The 14,003-nt window shown below is 36.5% G+C and overlaps 1 protein-coding gene across 1 annotated transcript in view; it reads left to right on the top strand.

The window, feature by feature from the left end:
* Nucleotides 1-14,003, top strand: part of PIK3C2G (phosphatidylinositol-4-phosphate 3-kinase catalytic subunit type 2 gamma) — a gene marked incomplete at its 3' end in the record, with an annotated part of 306,003 nt that overhangs the window by 20,176 nt on the left and 271,824 nt on the right. Inside the window, exon 2 of the mRNA XM_084877162.1 lies at nucleotides 13,592-13,744. The remainder of the gene's footprint in view (nucleotides 1-13,591; nucleotides 13,745-14,003) is intronic.

Raw genomic sequence — 14,003 nt, 5'->3', positions numbered from 1 at the left:
TGTATCTACTATATTATTTTAACTTGTCTTTAAACTTCTCATTATTATTTTTACAACCTATGTTTTTGCATATAGATATGTAATATTACTAATTTATTCTCCCATCATTTTTGCATACCACTCTTTCTTAAGTTTGGTGACATTTGGGTAGTACATTCCCTCACACTTCCTTGCCAATTCTTTAAAACTAATTTAATATAAAATTTTGTTTTCTATTATTTTTTTAGCATGTTAAATATATTATTTCATTATGGAAATTGAGGACATTAGACTAAGTGATGTAAGTCAGATAAAGACAAATACTGTTGATGTCACTTGTATGTTGAATTTAAAGAAACAAAAGTGGTAGAAACAGAGTAAGTAGTGGTTATCAGGGATTGGAGATGAGAAAAATAAAGAGATTTGATCATAGGGTACAAAATTCTAGGGATATAATGTAAAGATAGTGATTATAGTTAAAAATACTGTATTATAATACTTGACAGTTGCTAAGGGAGTAGATCTAAATGTTCTCAATACAAAAAAAGAAATAGTAGTTCAGTGACATGATACAGGTGTTAGCTAATGCTAGGTGATAATAATTTTTAAAATATATTTTTATTGGTTTCAGAGAAGAAGGGAAAGGGAGAGAGAGATAGATACATCAATGATGAGAGAATCATCGGTCAGCTACCTCCTGTACACCCCGTACTGGGAATTGAGCTAGCAACCCAGGTATGTGCCCTGACTGGGAATCGAACCATGACCTCCTGGTTAATAGGTTGGTTGATACTCAACCACTGAACCACACGGGTCAGGTGGTGATAATCATTTTTAAATATATAAATATATTAAATTAACATGCTTTACACCTTAAATTAGCATGATGTTTTTCAATAAAACTGGAAAAAAATAAATTCAGATAATAGATATTTTAAATGTTTCTTAATTTTAATTTCTATTATGATAAATCTTAACATATTTAAACTATATGAACAAAAGTTATTTGGTGGTTTTTATTGTTAAGGGGATAAAAGATTCTTAAGACCAAAATTTACACTTACCTTATAGACTTACCTTATACTCTGCATTCCTTATAGAGAGGACATTATAAAGTTACAGCATAAACATTTCATTCCAAATCCACTAATTAAACTTTTTAATTTTATATGGGTATCAGGAAAAGAATGTAAGGATCTCGAAGAATAATAGTTTCTATTAGAGGTTCATTAAAGTATTTGTATAGCCTTGATCACCTGTCCAGTCTTGTGAGTTAGTGAAAGGAGGAGGGGGGGAAGATTAAATAGCTGGATTGTTACTGGTAGCTCTTTAGTTGTATTTATGAAATGTGTTCATAGTTAAGTATTAAAGGAAGAGATTGAAGAAAATGGTTACTGAAGGTGATCAAACAAAGCATGGGAGCATACAATTTTATTTGTGCAGCAACCGATAAGATAAAATTACCGGTAGGTGTGAAGAAAACTCCTTTCATAGTGTTGTGGTCAATCATTAAACATGAAATGAATTTCTGAACTCAGCCTGTTTGCATTCAAATGACGAGAGAAATCAAATTTTAAATAAAAAAGAAATTGCAAGGTAAGTAATACTGATGTGTGAGTATAAAATATGATTTTGCATTTCTATGATTACATAAAAGCCTAAATAATTATAAAAAGTACTGATTTATAAATGAAGTAGGATTTTTAGCAATGTGTCCTTCAATATATCCTTTTATTAAATTTAAGGGATAGTTTTTCTGGATAAGAATTGTGGAGAAAACAGGGTATAGCAAAAGTATAATTGTTGCTAATCTTTTCATTGTTGAGGATGTTGGTTTGAAACTCTTAAAAATGAAACTGAAATGATATTGTCAAGGTCAGTATTTCGCTTCAATCTGCAACAATATGAACTCAAAGAAAGAAGAAGGTAAAATAGAAACTTTAGAAACACAGATAGATAACTACAGACATTTTAGCCCAAGTAGAGTATGCAGTTGAAGAAAAGTAATTAGTGAGAGTGAGTGCTGAACCCTGGAGAAATTGGTGGTGAGATTAATAAAGTCCTTATTATAGATCCATCACTTCAGATTTTCTCATCTTCCAGTTTATGAAACTAGCTTTCATTTTTAATGCATAGCCTCATTTCCTATGGTTCTAGCATTTTCAAATATAATTTCAAGTTCAGAAGACCTAAATGTGACACCAGGTGCCACAGTGAATCTATCATTTTAATAATATTTAAAGGACATTCATAAGCTCATTGATATTATAATCATTCTTTGTATATTTATGTGCTAGGTTTTACTATAAATAAAAAAATACCAGAAAATGTTGGCTAAATCTTTATCTTCAAAAGTTTATGTTCAGTAAGAGAGAACAAAATGACAGGTATCATTCAAAGAGCAGTGTGACAATAACTATGAGACATAAAGCCTCTATTTTATGCATTTAGTATAAAATATTGATAGAAAAGAATATTAGCTGTCAATGTGATCTTGGTAAATTAAAGATATGGAATCAAGCACAATAACTGTATCTGCCACAAAAAAACATCTAGGAAAAAAAGACATGTTCCCCTAAATTCTATAACTTGTAAAAACGTAGAAAGTGAACTGCAAGCCAATAGATCTAACAAGATAACAGAACCTGGTGACAGAAATTAATAGCAAAGCCTAAAAGGAAAATAAAATAAACCTAAGATAATTCCAATATAACAGCTGTGGTCAAACAGTTGGAAGCAGACATTTAACAAATTGGAATTCTGGAGGTTCTTGTAGATTGCTAAGAGGGTATAATAAAATAGAAAATTTGATAGACACAACATTTACATTACTTTTGCTGGAATTTTGAGTTCATGTTGTACTTAATTTCCGGGTCTCTGAGAATTACCTTAATCCAGAAGACTCATGAATTTGATCATTTTATCTGACCTCTTAATTTTCTAAAGGAGATTTTTAAAAATAAAGTGTTACCAAGGTCAGGAGAGTACTAGAATTTCTCATCATTATTTGATGAGGCACAGCTTCAGCACGCCTATGATACCATCAGGTTGCTAGGAATTGTGGAGAATAATTCAGGAGGAGACACCTACAATACCCTTTTAATAATAAACATTTATTTAAAAAAACACTGCAGCCCCGGCCTGGTGGCTCAGTCGGTTGCAGTATCATTGTATACACCAAGATGGCAGCACCCACAGCCACAAGATGACGACAACCAATCCCCTCAGCTTTGCTGTGCACCTGCTCTGGAGTCTCCCAGTCCTCTCAGCCCTCACCTGCCCAGGGCCAGCCCCAGGTACAGGCAGGCCTCAGATGGTGGCTGCCCATCCACCCACGGCTGGCCCAAGGTACAGTCAAGACTCAGATGGCACCTACCCAGCCATCCAAGGTTGCCCAAGGCTCAGGTAACAAGGGCCAGCTGAGGCTTGCACTGCTGGCAGTAGCAGCAGCAGAGGTGTGATGAGGCATCGCCTTCCCCTCATTGCCAGGTCATCTCCTGCCCTTGAAGGCTCCTGGACTCTGAAAGGGGACAGGCTGGGCTGAGGGACACCCCCCTTCCCCCTGACTCCAGTGCATGAATTTTCATGCACCGGGCCTCTGGTTATATTAAATTGTTAGGCTTCCTCTTAAGACTTTTGCAGCTTTCTGTCACATCTATGTATTGAATACATATAAAAGCCTAAGCAACTGTCCAACTATCCAACTGGTAGCTATGACATGCAGATGTCCCAACTTGTAGCTGTGACATGCACTGACCACCAGAGGGCATGTGCTCAACGCAGAAGCTGCCAAGCTGTGGTGACTTGGCAGCTGTGGTTCTTGGGTGACACACACAGAACCAGAGAGGAAGGAGCCTGATTCTGTGGTGCATCACCCAAGAACCACCCTCTCACAATCTGGGACTCCTAAAGGGATGTCAGGGAGCTACTTTCAGCCTGATCCCCACAGGCCAGGCCGAGGGAACCCAGGCGGAGGGCCTCTAGTTAACATAAAAAGTGGAGGGTAATTTAGTAAGTTACCATTGGCAATATGACTGTCATCAGACTGGAAATTTCTACTGGTCAAAACTAGCACATTCTCTTCCCGAAGGCTGGCTTATATAGAAATTCAAATTCAATAAATTTCTTACACAACTCTGCAGCAGGGAAAGAGGAATATTCTAATTTGAGTATTTAATGGCAATAGACTAAAATGATGAGAATTACTCACTATTGTGTTGGAGATCGTCTTTCTCAAAATTTCTTAAGTCATATTGCAATGGGCTGATAAAAGTGATTTGCTCTGTAAAACGTAATGTGTAATTAATAAATTCTAGAAATGTGCTTCCTCACTGCAGGACTTCTCACAGCTTTTAATGTGCCAGTGTTTTTCTTGATGGCTCAGTGGGAAATCTCATAAGCTCCGTTTCCAAAACAGATTTGGGGATGGGGAGGGGTATATCTATCTGCTATCTTCCTATACTAGAGATCCATAAAGACCAGATTTAGATATCATAATACTCAAAGGGCTCCAGACTCTTCTCCCAAGATGTGTGGACATCTCTTTTGAGATGTGTGGGCCTGTGTGGCATGTCCAACAAGTACAATCAATCAGTGAACTCCAAACAAGTGAGAATAGAAGCAGAAATGAACTCCCTGGATTGTTAACTGTGGCAGGGTTATGTAAGAGCTACCAATGACATGAGACTGAAACAGACATAGAGGAAAGAAAACTTGGAACAGGAAGAAAAGAAAACCAAGTTCTGATGAACAGCATTGGAATCGGAGGACAAGCAGTGTCTGAAGTCAACTATACCTCCTAATTTGTTTCCAATCAACACAAGGGAAGCTTTATTGAGACTCATGGCCACAGGGTTCAGAGTTCAGATAGAAAGCTTCCCTGTAGACACAAGGAGGTAGTAAAGGGGCCTTATTTGACCTCCTTTTTAGGACACAGGTTGTTGGTATGGTCACACGTCTTCTTATGGCAGTTGACAGTACGTGGATGCAGGTGGGAGGGACACTTGTGACAGATCATCTTATCACAGTTGTACTTCTGGGAAAGCTGGTGGAGGGAGGGTCTGATGATACCACCCCTCAGATGAAGCACCAAGTGCAGGGTGGGCACTTTCTGAAAGTTGTAGTCTGTGAGAGTGCAGCCATCCTCTAGCTGCTTGCCTGCAGAGATCAGATGCTGCTGTTCAGGTAGGATGCCTTCCTTGTCTTGTATTTCAGCTTTGACCTTCTCAGTGATGTTACTGGGCTCAACCTCAAGGTTGATGGTCTTGACAGTCAGGGTCTTTCTCTCTCTTTCCCCTCCCCCCTCTAAAACCAACTCGCAACCTAAATAAGCTTTACTAACAAGGGCAAAATTAGAAGAGGTTCCTCAACTTTAGTCAATGGCTGGCATTTTGTACATATTAATAACCCTTAAAATTATCACATTCTTTATTCATGTAAGTCATATCCTATGTAATTAAAGGGTAATATGCAAATTGACCCTAACAGTGGAACAACTGAGAATGATTGGTAGCTATGACGCGCACTGACCACCAAGGGGAAGACACTCAATGCAGGAGCTGCCCCCTGGTGGTCACTGCACTCCTACAGGGGGACCTTCGCTCAGCCACAAGCACTAAGGATGTCCGACTGACTGTGGGGAGCGAGCTTAAGCTTTCAGTCAGACATCCCCAAGGGCTCCCAGGCTGTCCGAGGGATGTCTGACTGCCAGCTTAGGCCTGAACCCCTGGGGAGTGGGTCTAAGCCCAAAGCTGGCAGGTGGACATCCCCTGAGGGGTTCTTGACTGTAAGAGGGCGCAAGCTGGGCAGAGGGCCCCCCCGCCCCCAACCAAGTTCACAAATTTTTATGTACTGGGCCTCTAGTATTATATATAAAGACAATACCTTGGGAAATGCCTTGCTCTTGTCATCTAGCTCATTAAGGTGATTTATTTTATCTTTGCTCTGACTCAATATGTATTTGTTTTAAATTTACTAAGCAAGGGAATTTTGTTTATTTGCAAGTTTTCCTCTTTTTCCCCCTCTGAACTACTGCATTTGAAGCATTATAATGAATCCAATGAAATGGTTCTGACCAATTATTTTTATGTAAATCTTCCTGACTTGATGGGGTGCTTTTGGTTATTAGGACTGCAGCACACAGTATCTGTAAACTAAGCACACACAAAAGTATCTGGCACCTAATAGACTTGGAGGCTGTTGGATTTTATCCTAGAAAAAGTAATCAATCTGCTATTTTCTATTGCTATGGGTATTGCTCTCTTTGGACGGCACATGTGCTCAAAAATATGGTCTGCCAGTCTCTCTCCCCCCGCCCTCCAAGAAAAGATGTTCCTACAGTGAGTGTTGTTTTTAAGAAATGTAAAATTGCTAATTACTGATATACTATTAAGTTGAGGAGACAGAGGTAAGCTAGATAGACAGGGACTGGGACCAGAGGGGGTGGGAATAAAACCAGGGGACCCAACTAAGTGGAGTTACTAAGGTACCCCAACTGGGCTTAAAAGGAAGGGCATACTAGAGAGTCATATATGAATGTTGCTAAAACAGATGATATGCAGTTTACCAGTCACAGGACAGTGAGGCATATAAACATTCCCAAGAATGTTATTAAGGCAGAATTCGTTAAAAACACCAATTACTGAAAATACGTACTTGAAGGTGGAAAACATAGAATGCCCTAGGCTTAAATCTGAACTCTAGTTGATTACAGGTTTAATTAAAAATTAGAAAGAAAAAGGCTGATTATTTTATGTCTTATGGCAATAAAATGTATATTTATTCTTAGCCTTAGAACATATTAACTGGAACTGCTAAAGCTTAGCTTGTCCTTAATGGTTTTAACAATATAGCAGTCAAAAATATATATTTCATTTATCCTGCATTTGTCCCACATCTTGAACTCTAACCCCTCAAGGTGGTGGGGAATGTAATGCTTGCTTAATAGAGTCATATAGCTCATGAGGCATGATTCTTCTCAGTGCAAAACCATGATTCTACCAATCACAATGAGCTGCTTTGTGCATTTAGAGAAGCATTTCATTTCCAGAAGGTGGTGCTCTAGAATAGCTGGAAACATGTTTGCTTCCATCTGAAACAAAGCAGACCTCCATTTATTAGCATCCAAGTTAAGAAATTCTAAAACCCAGAGTACTATTCAAGCAAAAAAAAAAAAAAATACCCTGCTTCCCTTTCTTTAATAGCATTAGAACTCAATCTTTTTCTGTGTCGGTGACCTAGCTTATTGTCTGGGAAAATTAGCAACACAATTGTTCAGAGATTGCAGAATTAAAAACAAAATAGACAAAAGCATAAGGGGATTTGATAGAAAAGTAAGCCAGTTTTATATAACACTATATAGTTTCTGTTTTGACTTTTAATAAAGTTCATTTATAATTGTATTTAAATAACATTTGAAACCATACAATTGTATGATATGCAGAATCAGATAGTTATGGAAGCTTGTATCTCCCTATGATTACTAAGAATATATCTGAAATTATAAAAACCTTGGCCTATAAAAAGCATATGGAGAAGCTGAAAAAAGAGTAGAAAATTAGAAGAGATATAAAAAAAAAATTTCTTCAGTGGAGAAAGGACAATTTTGCCTAGTGAAAATGTATGTGGAATTAGAGAGGTAATAAAGTTTGACTCCAGTAAATTGATCCATTTTCTATGTAGAGACATATGGGGAACTTTTGTGATTTTGCCTGAGATTATAAATATTTCCAGCACATTTTTATTTTTGTTTGCAATAAGAATTTACTCAATGGTCAAAAGTAAAACGTATTTAGAATACCAAAGTCCACTTAAACTGTAAACTAATAATTTTCTGAAAGAATTGAAAGACTTAATCATAATCATTTATATCCTGAGAGCTACTTGTCTATTTGAGTATAGTTGTTACAATATACAAACCACTACTGCATCTCTAAAATAATTAACTGTAAAGTATGTGAAATTACAGGCTGACTTGAGATAAATAATGTAAAATATATTTTGTGCAGCACTTAGTATATCACAAATGCATCAATGAGTCTCACTCTTACTTTACGAAGGTACTACAGTTTTAAATAGTTGATGAGATCAAGAATAGAATTCCCGGCTCAAACATTTAAATATTAGAGGCGTGCATCAGTGGGGACCCTCAGCCTGGCCTTCAGGATTGCGCTGAAACTGCTCTTCAACTTCCCCCAAGAAGTTCTGGATTACTAGAGGGCATAGGCCAGCCCATGGGAACCCACTGGTGCACAATTAGAGCTGGGGAGGGATGTGGAAGGTTGGCCAGCAGGGGAGGAACTGCAGGAGGGCTCCAGGACATGTCCAGCCCATCTTGCTCAATCCCAATTGGCTAGACCCCAGCAGCAAACTAACCTACAGGTTGGATGGATCATCTGCCCCTTGGTGGTCAGTGCATGTCATAGCAAGTGGTTGAGCAGCCTTAGCATATCATTAGCATATTACCTTTTGATTGTTTGAACAGCCTATTGGTTGACTGGACACTTAGCATATTAGGCTTTTATTATATAAGATGCATGCTGTTGTATTATGTCTGTCTTTCTTGAAATATGTACCAAAAATGTTTGGATTATTCAAAATTACTTATCTGTTGTTTTGCTTAAATTACAACTTCTCTGTAGTGTCAGTTCACAATGCATTATAGAAATATATACTGCACCCATTTGTAAGGATTTGGATGGATGCTTGCAATAAACCAGTAACTTATCTGAAAGGAGGAAGACTGAGGGGGACAAGATTACTTGTGACCCTTTGGCAATATTAATGTCTCTACTTATAACCCATCTCTAAATATAATATCCTATTCAAATATTTTAAATATGTGAATTAAATTTATTTTTCTTTAAATTTGTCCTCAATTAGACTTGTTTATAGAAAATGGATATAAAGAAAATTCAGTTGCAAAGCTATAAAATGCAATTCTTTCAAATATTAACATCTGAAATTAAGCAGACCAAATATTCAAATTTAAATAAATGTTTCCAGTTCTCAGACAAATGGAGACATACATTACAAAAATTTTAAGCAGGGTATAACTATGTACAGGCCACAACTGCAGATAGAACTAACACAGTGTACATTCCTAACACTCAGTTTTGCTCAAAGACTGAAGTGAGGAGGGATCATTATATTTTAATCACTCTCAACATAATTATTCACTATGAGCATTCAATTATAAGATAAAATGTAACATATTAAATGTATTTTATATTTGCTATGTACCAGTACAGACTCCTGTGCCAAATATACATATATACAAACCACTTATGCATCTCTAAAATAAATAACTGTAAAGAATGTGAAAATATTACAGAGGGTACTTATTGGGAAAGTTCAAGAAAAAATGAGGAGCATCTATTCTCCCCCAGATTATATATATTTTTTAGAACTTCAAGCTCATCTTTACTTAAGTTAATGTTACCTACAATGTGTATGTTTGTAAAAAATTAGGATAATCATTATATTAAAAAGTGAAGATTGTAATTACTCTGAAATTAAATCTCTTGTGGAGAGACATATTTTTTCAAAGATTATTTTATTTGATCCTAAAATATCCATAAATGATTGATGTGGAATACATTATTTTATCTTTAAAGAGAGGCTAATAAACTGAAATGGGATGTTAAAAAATGTAAGTAAAAATTTATTTGATATAGGACTATCAGTTCTGGCCACGATAGAGTAATTTTCATCAAATTTACAATTATGCTATGTATAATTACAAAATTGGAAAACATAGAACTCTGGAGTGTGATTATTAACTGGAAGCAAATACATAAAAATGAGATCTACCTTGGATTATTCTGGCTTTTTGTTAGGGATCACTGTCTAATTTAAGAAGTGGAGTCCAAACACAGAACAGCAATTCCTTGAGTAAAAGAACTAAAGATTGAATTTCTAGACCACCAAGGTAACATCCGTGATGAGAGAGAATCATTGATCGGCTGCCTCCTGTTATTTGCAGGGAAGGAAGGCTACCAGAGAGAAGATAGCTGGACAGATAACTTTTCCAATCTAAGTCAGTGTCCTCTCCAGTCTTTGTTCAAATGTTAAGCTCTCCATGATGGAGAGACACTTCAGACTGGCACACTGCTATAATGCTACAAACCTATCAAAGGTTCGGGCATTGCAGTGCTAAACACATTATCGACTTCACCAGCCAGAGAGGACAAGCCTTCTTGAACACCATAAGAATTCAGCTGAAAACCAAGAATCGCCAGGGCTCAAAAACAAGGCTGATCCATCCCCTACTGTAACCAAGCTGGATAGGATCAAGCTGAGCCAGTAATAAAATAAAATCACTTGCATGCCAGAGCCAAAGTAAAGACTCCTCGCAGTCTCCTGGCATAATCAAGAATATCTACAAAGGAGGAACTAATCTATGGGGATAGAATTTAGAACAGTAATCGTGTCTAGGAGCAGAGGTGGGAATTTCCTGGGAGAGGCGTGATGCCATTTTCCCTGGGAAAATGAAATTGACCTATATCTGGACAGGGCTCTGGGTTTCATAGGTATAGGTATTTTTCAAAACTGATCAAACTGTACACTTAAGATCTATACATTTCACTAAATATAAATTATGTTTCAAAAATAATATATTCAAACAAAATATATAATAGAAAAAGGGAGGCATTTTAAAAATGTGTTGAATTTTTTTATGAGACAAAATAGGAATTTTATTCCTTGCTGTGTTTATTTGGCTCCAGAGAACAACAAAATGAGTAAAAGAATAAAGGTCAATAATTAAAAAAAAAAACTTTTTTATGAATGCATATATTTAGTAAAAACAATGTAATAAGTGTGTTCAAATACAATAAGGCCCAGCCCCAGAATCAAGATCTATTAACAATGAAATCTTAAAATAAACATATCGGTGCTTAGTATGTTAAAAAAGCAATAGGATGTGGCCGGGACTGGTTTGGCTCAGTGGATAGAGCGTCGGCCTGTGGACTTTAAGGTCCCGGGTTTGATTCCGGGCAAGGGCATGTACCTTGGTTGCGGGCACATCTCCAGTAGGGGGTGTGCAAGAGGCAGCTGATTGATGATTCTCTCTCATCGATATTTCTAACTATCTATCCCTCTCTCTTCTTCTCTGTGAAAAATCAATAAAATATATATATTTAAAAAAAAGACCTTGAATTTGTAATATATTAAAAAAAAAAAGCAATAGGATGTGAATAAAACACAGACTCTATAGTATAATAGGAAAGTAAAAATATATACATGCAAATTTTATACAAGGCAGGAAGTGATACAGGGTGGAGCAAAAGTAGATTTACAGTTGTGAGTATGCAAATCAATTTATTATTGTAGTATCATTTATTAATTATTGTATAATTTCCATACAAACAACTGTAAACCTCTTTTTACCTCACCCTGTATATGCCTCAAAATTTGTTGAGATAAAAAGCAATGCAATTTCAGAACAACAGAAGATATTAAGAATATGTGAATAACTTAAATCCAAAAAAGGTAAAAGTAGACTCACAAGGAAAATATCATCAGTGTCCATGGCCACTGTACCCTGTGGTTGTAGCTCAATGATCCCCAAATCCTGAAAGTATTCACATATCTTATCACAAATGTCCATAATATATATAGTTCCAGTTCATCACTATCCTTACATTCAAATTCTAATTATAGATGGTACAATAAAGCATAACAATTAATAAATCAAGTTAGCCAAAAGCCAATCTGTTAACTTTGACAAATTTTCTTTTAATATCATCCTATTGATTTCAGAGAAGAAGGGAGAGAGAGATAGATATGTCAATGATGAGAGAGAATCATTGATCAGCTGCCACCTGCATATCCCATAATGGGGATCCAGCCCCCAACTTGGGCATGTGCCCTGACTAGGAATTGAACCATGATGTCTTGGTTCATAGGTTGATGCTCAACCATTGAGCCATGCTGGCTGGGCAACAAATGTTCTTTAACTTTCAAGAGGGTCTGGTCTCAACTCCTGAAGCTTCATATCTCAGCTCTACTCTCACCCTGGCAACCCCATGAGCCACAGGCAGTGAGAATTTTCTCATCTTCTCCAAAGAGGAAAAAATGCATATTAAGCTTGGATTTGAGAAACACAAGCAATTTACTCTAATCAGTTTAAGGATGGAGGAGTAATATGTGTCTTGATTGTGTTTTTATTTTTTTTAAAGTAGAGGAATTTTTCTCAGCCCGTCTTATTAGGCTGAGAAAAAAGTCTAAAATCCATTTAAAATCAATCCTCTATTTTTTGTGAGCACTTTGTACTCTAAACATTAAATTTATATACACTTAGTGATCTAAGATAGTTTTTAGTTGCTATTGCTTTCTAGAATAGATGTCTAGACTTCATAAAATCACATTTCAAATTAGTCCATGTATGACCATTATTTCTCAGCTTTATACCAAACTATGTGAAAATATAGTCTAATATGTGAACCTATGACAGAATGTTTATTGGAATCACTGTAATAATTACTGGCCTCGACATTCAATAGATAAACTCTTCATTGTAAATATTTTCTGAAAATAATTATTTGAGAACAATTAAATTTTTATTCTAAATTTTTGGAATATCAATACTTTGTACTATTCATATAGAAATAGTCAGTTTGAACCTCTGCTTCAATTTTGTAAGTAATGTTAGATTTTAAGAAAAATAGTCATTTTAATCTATGTAAACTGTGCTTTTATAGTTTTAATCCAAACTCAAGATACCCAAAGTATAGCAGTGTAAACAAGAAAGAATTCTCTCTCTGTCTCCCTTTCTTCCTTATTTAAGGTAAAGATAAGAATTAGCACTTCAGTTTTGTCATCCTTGGTACTCTACGCATTACCATCTGCCATATATGTGCATGTGTGTGTGTGCACGCCCTTGTGTGTGTGTGTGTGTGTGTGTGTGTGTGTTTGGAGAGGGCAGACATATTGTGCACATGAAGTCCTATTAAGGGAATAACTGGGAGAATCACATATCACTTCTTTTCACATATCATTGAATAGAACTAATAACTTGCCCACATCTATTGATAGTTGAAAACTAAGCTGGGAATGTGGTCTTTGACTGATGGCCATCCACTGTAGGAGCTGAAAACTTGCAGTCCATTCCCAAATATCCAGGTGCACACTTCTTCCCTCTATACATTCGTGCACCTAATATTATAAAGTCCCATTCAAAAAATGGAAGAGTACAGTATTATAGTAGTAAGTATAGCTGGCTTCCCCCTAAATTGAAAGAATAGGAATAGCAAAGATGTCATTCTTCAAAGCAAGGATCAAATCCTACCAGATAGGAATTTTAAACTTTCCCTGTTATGCGATTTCCTTGAGGAAATCCTGATTGTATTATCAGAGAGTAATTCCTTTGTCCCTTGTCATTTATGGCTCCAAAATTTTCTTGACTTTGGGATATTTCTTTTTGTTATTTCTACTATCACAAAGACTAGTTTGCTTGTGACCACCCTGATTTATGCTCATGAATTCTTTGTTCTAAAAACTTCTTAAGCATGTGAGGTCTCTGACTCATACATTCAGGGTTCCCACACATATGTATGTATTACGTTTGATTATCTTCTCTTGCTAATCTAGCTCATGTCTGTTTGATTATTAGACCAGCCAGAAGAACCTTGGGGGTGGAGTAAAGTTTATTCGTCCTGCAGTGTGGTGCGGTGAGCAGATCCACCCACTGGCTGGAACTCTGCACATCCCCACGCAGTGCAGCAGATGAGGAGATCCTGGGGCCTCGGACACAGGCCAGCGGAAGGTAAGGGTTCTTACCATACCACTCGTGCTCAGGTCTCTTGGCAGGATCGGGTGGAAGCAGAAACTGTGAGAATCCTTTTCTTTTTTTCAAAAATTTGATTATCAGAAGAAAATATTTGTGAAACTAGTAACTATTGGTTACCTGGTACAAGTATTCATGGGTTTGTGGGTTTTGTTTTTGTTTTCTGTCTTTGATTTGTTTTTCCCCTTTCATCTTGTATATGTCCTGAATAGTTGGCCTAATGCTAGTGAGAATCTTC

The sequence above is a fragment of the Pipistrellus hanaki genome (assembly GCF_964339955.1).
Source record: "Pipistrellus hanaki genome assembly, chromosome: 3".
NCBI lineage: Eukaryota > Metazoa > Chordata > Mammalia > Chiroptera > Vespertilionidae > Pipistrellus > Pipistrellus hanaki.
Note: the sequence above shows the minus strand (reverse complement) of the source record. Positions and strands in the feature narration are given on the sequence as shown.